Source organism: Sorex fumeus, unplaced genomic scaffold, assembly GCF_029834395.1.
Source record: "Sorex fumeus unplaced genomic scaffold, SorFum_2.1 ptg000122l, whole genome shotgun sequence".
Classification (NCBI taxonomy): Eukaryota; Metazoa; Chordata; class Mammalia; order Eulipotyphla; family Soricidae; genus Sorex; species Sorex fumeus.
In genome coordinates this window covers 60,062,938-60,068,972 of record NW_026606179.1, presented here as the reverse complement: position 1 = coordinate 60,068,972, position 6,035 = coordinate 60,062,938, and the positions used below count along the sequence as shown (strand labels likewise).

The following is a 6,035-nucleotide window of genomic DNA, read 5'->3' as shown; positions in this document are numbered from 1 at the left end:
ACACCGAAAGGCCCTGCCCCAGCCCCCCAGGGGGGCTGGTCCCAGGCCAGACCAGGAAGTGGCTCCCAGTGGGGGTCTTCGGGGCTGACTGACCCCCTTCTTTTCTGCAGGTGAGGGAACTGTGTTCCAGGAAGCAGCAGCCTCACCGAGGCCACCTGGGCAGGAATAGGAGGTAGTCAAGCTCAGAGCAGAGCTCACGCCGGATGCCCGGGCTTAGTCTTCAGTGGCAAGGCAAATACGGGCTGTGTCCTTCTCCTCTGTCACTGGTCAGAGTTGGTCCCGTCTGAGTTCCGAGGGGGGCCGTCCTCTCTCTCTCTCCTCTGCCCCAGCCCCTCGACATCAGGCCAGAGCGGGAGAACAGCTCTGACAAAAAAACGCATCCATGTTCTTGTCCTCCCCTCCCAGGGTCCCCTGCGGCCTTCCTCCCCTTCCCGGCCCCCTCTGAGCCTCCCTGAGGTCGCATGACCACCCTCAGACCCCCGGGGCGGGGTGAACCCAGGCCCCGACCTCTTCTGCGCTGCGCACTGAGCCTGCTAACCCAGTATCCACATGCAGGGCCCGGGCCCATCACTTTCCTCTGCAGGATGCTGACCCCCTGTTGAGGGGGCCGTGGATGGGGACAGGCCCAGCAGACAATGTGCAGATGTGTCCCTGCGGCTGGACATCTGGAAATGCAGGTCCCTCTGAAGACTTGGCTTTCCAGGCCAGAGATGGATCAAAGGGCTCTGCACACAGGAGGTCCGGGTTCAACCTCTGGGCATCAGTAGGAATGACCGCCAAACACGGCCGGGGGACCCCAATAAAAAGGGCAACCTGGTGCTCGCTTTGGCAGCACATATACTAAAATTGGAACGATACAGGAAAGATTAACATGGCCTCTGCACAAGGATGACACACAAATTCGTGAAGCGTTTCATATTTAAAAAAAAAAAAAGTGCAACCTTGTGGGGCCAGAGCGATAGTACAGCGGAGAGGGTGCTTGCTCTGCATGCCGCCGACCCAAGTTCGATCCCTGCCACCTCATCTGGTCTCCTTGAGCACCACTAGGAGTGATTCCTGAGCTCAGAGCCAGGAATAGGTCCTGAACACCACTGGGTTTTCCCACACCCTCCCCCCACCAAAAAAAAAAAAAGGAGAAAGAAAAAGAAAAGAAAAGCAGTTTTCAAAGATGCCTGGACTTCCCTGTTGTTCTATTTTGTCTTAGTTTGCTTTTGGGTCACACTCAGCAATGCTCAGGGGTCACTCCTGGAGGTGCCTGAGGAACCATATGGGACGCCAGGGATTGAACCGGGTTGGACACATGCAAGGCAAATATTCTACCCGCTGTACTATCACTCTGGCCCCATGTTTTTGCTTTTGTTTTGCATGTGTATTTGTTTTACTTTCGGGGCCATACACAGGGGTTACTCCTGGCTCTGGACTCAGTAATTACCGCTGGTGGTGTTCAGGGGGCCATATGGGATGCCAGGGATCGAACCCGGATCAGCACGTGGAAGACAAGTGCTCAATAGGCACTGTTCTATTGCTCCGGCTACAGTTCCCTGTTATGTTTTTTTTATTAAAAATTATTTTGGGGGGCTGGAGCAATAGCATAGTGGGTAGGGCATTTGCCTTGCACGCAGCCAACCCAGGTTCGATTCCCAGCATCCCATATGGTCCCTTGAGCACCACCAGGAGTAATTCCTGAGTTCAGAGCCAGGAGTAACCCCTGTGCATCACCGGGTGTGACCCAAAAAAGCAAAAAAAAAAAAAAAAGTTAAAATTATTTTATGGGTGGATACCTAGAGGAAGATCCTAGCAATTCTCTTTTTATTCATTTTTGGTGTGGGTCCCACCTGGTAGTGCCTAGGGGCTAGCTCTAGCTCAGTGCTCAGGGTCCCTCCTGGCAGGGTTAGAAGACCGTTTGGTGCTGGGGCTTGAACCCCGGGCTCTTGCACGCACAGCAGGAGCACCAGCCCGCCGAACTCTCTCTTTGACCTTCGTTTTATTTTGGTTTTTTTCAATGTACATTTTGGCTTCTCCTCACTAGGGACATACACATGCAGGCCCTCAGGGTCGCCTCCACAGCCGAGGGGCACAGTTGGCCCTTGGGTGCAGGGCACTTCCTAAACCACTGACCTGCCTTGGCCTTTTCTCCTCATGGGCCCTAGGGCTGGGCTGTCAGCTGGCCTCCAGCTGCTGGGCTCGAACCTGGCCTCCAGCTGCTGGGCTCGGCCCTTGGGGGTCAGCACCAGCAGGACCCTCAGCGCGTGGGACACTTGAGCCCCCAGACCTGCCTTGAAGCCTTGGGGCTCTCCTCCAGTCCCTGCAACCCTCCCTTTTCACAGTTTTTTGTTTTGTTTTGATTGGCACACCTGGCTGTGCTCAGGACTGACTCCTGGCTCAGTGCTCAGGGATCACGCCCGCTGAGGCTTGGGAGACCACAGGACTCCGGGGATGAAACTCTGGCCAGCTGCATGCAAGGCAGACATGCCCACTGTCCTACCTCTCTCCGACCCCATAAGCACCCTTCTGAATCTGTGAGTGTGTGTGTGTGTGTATTAAGTCTGCACGCGGGTGTATTGTGTATGTGTACGTGTGTATGTGTATGTATGTGTATGTATGCTTGTGTATGTCAGTTTGTGTGTATGAGTGTATGTGTGTGTATGTACATGAGCGTATGTGTGAATGTATGTGTGAGCACACGTGTGTGAGCATGTGTGTGTATGTGAGTGTGAGTGCACATGTGTGTGTACGTGAGTATGAGTGTGTGTGAGTGTGTGTATGTCTGTATGTGTGAGTGTGCGTATGTGTGCACGTGTGTATATGAGTGTGTGTGAATGTCTGTCAGAGTATGTGTGTGTGTGTATATGTCAGAGTACGTGTGAGTGCGTGTGTGTGAGTGTGTCTGGGTGCCCTCTGGGTCTCCATGAGTCCCTTCCGTGGGCTCCGAGGCGCCCAGCCAGCCTGCGTGAATGAGCGGTATTGAAGTGATTAAGTAATTACCTCCTCTCCCGGGGCTTCTTTCCAACTTTTCAGTCTTATTAACAAAGCAACAACAAAGAGAGGATCTTTCTCCTCCGAGCTGCCGGAGCTTTTCCTTCAGATGTGTTTCCAGGGGAGGGGGCCGAGGCGCTTCCAGGGCTGGGAGTGGGGGAGGGGAGGAAAGGGCCGGCTGGGGGCCCATCTCTGAGCCCGGTGGGTGAGGGGGTGGTGAGGGAGAGCCAAGCAGGGGTGGTCCTGACGGGCAGAAACTCCTCTCCCCGTGTCCTGCAGAACCCCCTGAACGGACTGGAATGTGCCCCCCATCACCAACCAATTCAACCTCTTTGGGCTTTTGTTTGGGGGGATGAGCTGTACCGGGTGGCGTCCATGCTTTCCCCTGGCTCTGTGCTCAGGAGTCACCCCTGGCAGGGCCGGGGACCATATGTCAGGCCAAGGATCAAACCTTGGCCTTGGTGCACAGTCACCAAGGTGCAGAGTCACCTCCAGGTGTCCAAAAACAGAAACAAGAGTGGGGGGGAGGAGGAAGAGGAGGAGGAGGAGGAGGAGGGAAGCTGGGGGCTGCGGGTCCCTGTGAAGGACTCCCTTCAGGTGCAGGTCCTGCCCAGGGAGGGGGCGTCTCTCACTGGAGGCCCCTGGCCTGGGTCCGGGCTACTGTGGCCACAGGAAGCTGCGTGCGTGTCCTTTCTCTGCCGCCTTCAGCTGGGAGCAGGCAGATGTCGGTGTCCAAGGACAATCCCGGGCACCCACGGAGGGAGATGCTGGGGAAAGGGATGCTGGCGTCTCGGGAATCAGGGCGTGGATGCAGCCAACACGGTTCACCTGGGAAACGACACGAGAGGCTTTTCAGACGTCACGGACATTCCCAGGGGCACAGAGCAACCAACCTTGGTGGAAAACGTGAGCCAGAGGTCCAAGGAGCAACGCCTTCAGTGCGAGGGAGCTCGGGCAGAGGCAAAGGCCCCACGTGCTGCTGGGTCAAGCGTTGGGGTCAGCCCCTGAGCACTTCTGGGGAGCCCACACCAACACAACGAGCGGCTGGAAAGAGCTCAGCAGCCCAGGTCCTGCTTTGCATGTGGGAGGCCCGAGCTCAATTCCACATCACCCCCAGCCCCAATGGGGGCCACTCCCACCCCAGACCCTGGGTACAGAGCCAGGAGAGCCCCTGAGCATCACTAGGTGGGCCCCCAGACCAAACCAAACAACAACAAAACACCCAACCCTCGGCCAGGTGAGTCCGCAGTGCTGCGAAGACTGGACAGTGCTGTCCCCACACGGCGAGTCACTGGCAAGGGGCCAGGGAGGACAGTGGCTTGGCGACTTGCACCGGCGGAAGGGGTCCCCTGGGGTCTAACCAGCCCCTCCAGGATGCAACAGCCCGCCCTCTTTGAGACTCGCTCCCCAGAGTCTTGGCTGTCACTCAGCCTCACAGTGTTTCTGCAACAAGCCTGGGGGTACCAAAGCCTGCAGGTTCTCAGATGCCCGGCACCAAGTGCCAGCCTCCTTCGGGTGTACCTGCACGCTGAGATGGCAGGGGGTACTCGGGGACCCGTTTCATTGAAACCTCACAAATCTTCTATTTGGCCATCGTGCTGAGCGCGACTGTGTCCACACCCAGCCCCCCCCCACCCCAGCCCCAGATGTCGAAATCCTAACCCCAGGACTGTGCGTGTGACCGTATTTGGAAATAGGGTCTTTGCAGAAGATCAAGGCCGATGAGGTCATGGGGTGGAACTGTCTCCCATACAGCTGGGGTCTACCGGGGAGAACTTGGGCCTGGGGAGGGAACGGAAGCACTGAGGAAGATGGCAGGGCTACAGAGGCCGCCGGGAAGGTCCCCTCCAGGGCTCAGAAGGGCGCCCCCACGCTGCACCCGCACTTACACCCCCAGTCCGAGCTGCCCCCTGGGCTGCCTTGGGAAGCGGCCCCTCTCCCACGCCTGTGCAGTGGCATGTGGGGGCCCATGGTGGCTCACGGCAAGAGGAAACGCCAACCGCCCAGCACGCTGCAGGGGACACGGACACATCTGCAAGAAGTTTGAAAACATCAAACAGCTCCGTCCCGGGGTTTCCAACACAGACCAACGGTAATCTTAGAAACCTGCACCGGAAGTTGGCCACTTCGGATGCAGAGAATGTTACATGGCTGTGTCGTGCGTGTGTGTGCGTGTGTGTGTGTGTGTGTGCGCGCACACGCGTGCACATTCCCTGCAGTACTTGGGGAGCCAAGTAGAGTCCCTGCAAGAGAGAATGAACCCAGGGACCCAGCCTGCAAAGCTGCCACCCAGCCCTTTGGGGGTCTCCCCAATCCCAGAATGTTATGCTTCTGATAAAAGGATGGTGGAGGGGGGGTGGGCTGGAGCGATAGCACAGTGGGTCTGGTGTTTGCCTTGTATGCAGACCACCCAGGTTCGATTCCCAGCATCCCATATGGCCCCCTGAGCACTGCCAGGAGTAAGTCCTGAGTGCAGAGCTAGGAGTAACCCCTGTGCATTGCCGGGTGTGACCCTGAAAGCAAAAAAAAAAAAAATGATGGCAGGGGCCTGAGCACAGCGGGGAGGTCATTTGCCTTGCACGTGACTGATCACGGTTTAATCCTCAGCATCTCACAGGGTCCTCGAGCACCATCAGGAGTATAGTTTCTGAGTGCAGAGCCAGGAGTAATCCCTGAGCACTGCTGGGTGTGGCCCTAAACAAAACAAAAATAATGGCTGGTATCTGTATACATCAACACTCCAAACAGCAGCCGTCTGTCAGCATGTGACCTAAACTACAGTCACTGAACCTAAAAACATGTCTGCCGGGGAGGGCGGGGGCGTCCCGGGGACGCTGACCGGTGTGGGACTGGAGGTGGAACGTTGTCTGCCTGGAACTGTTATTGACGGCTCTGTAAATCATGGTGTCTAAAGAAACCAGCGGGGCAGAGGAACCGGAAATGAGGTGAAGTTCCTGCGTTCCACAATCCTGAGTGCCCACAGGTACGGCGGGGCGGTGGTCTCCACTCTCTGCTGCACCGCAGTCCGCTAAATGTTTCTTCTGGGTGGGTGCTGGAGG

The 6,035-nt window shown here is 57.0% G+C and overlaps 1 non-coding gene across 1 annotated transcript; it reads left to right on the top strand.

Moving 5' to 3' along the window:
- The first annotated feature begins 816 nt into the window (after positions 1-816).
- Positions 817-923, top strand: LOC130044529 (U6 spliceosomal RNA). The gene has a single exon (XR_008795397.1). It is a non-coding gene; the product is annotated as a U6 spliceosomal RNA (small nuclear RNA).
- The last annotated feature ends 5,112 nt before the right edge of the window (positions 924-6,035 follow it).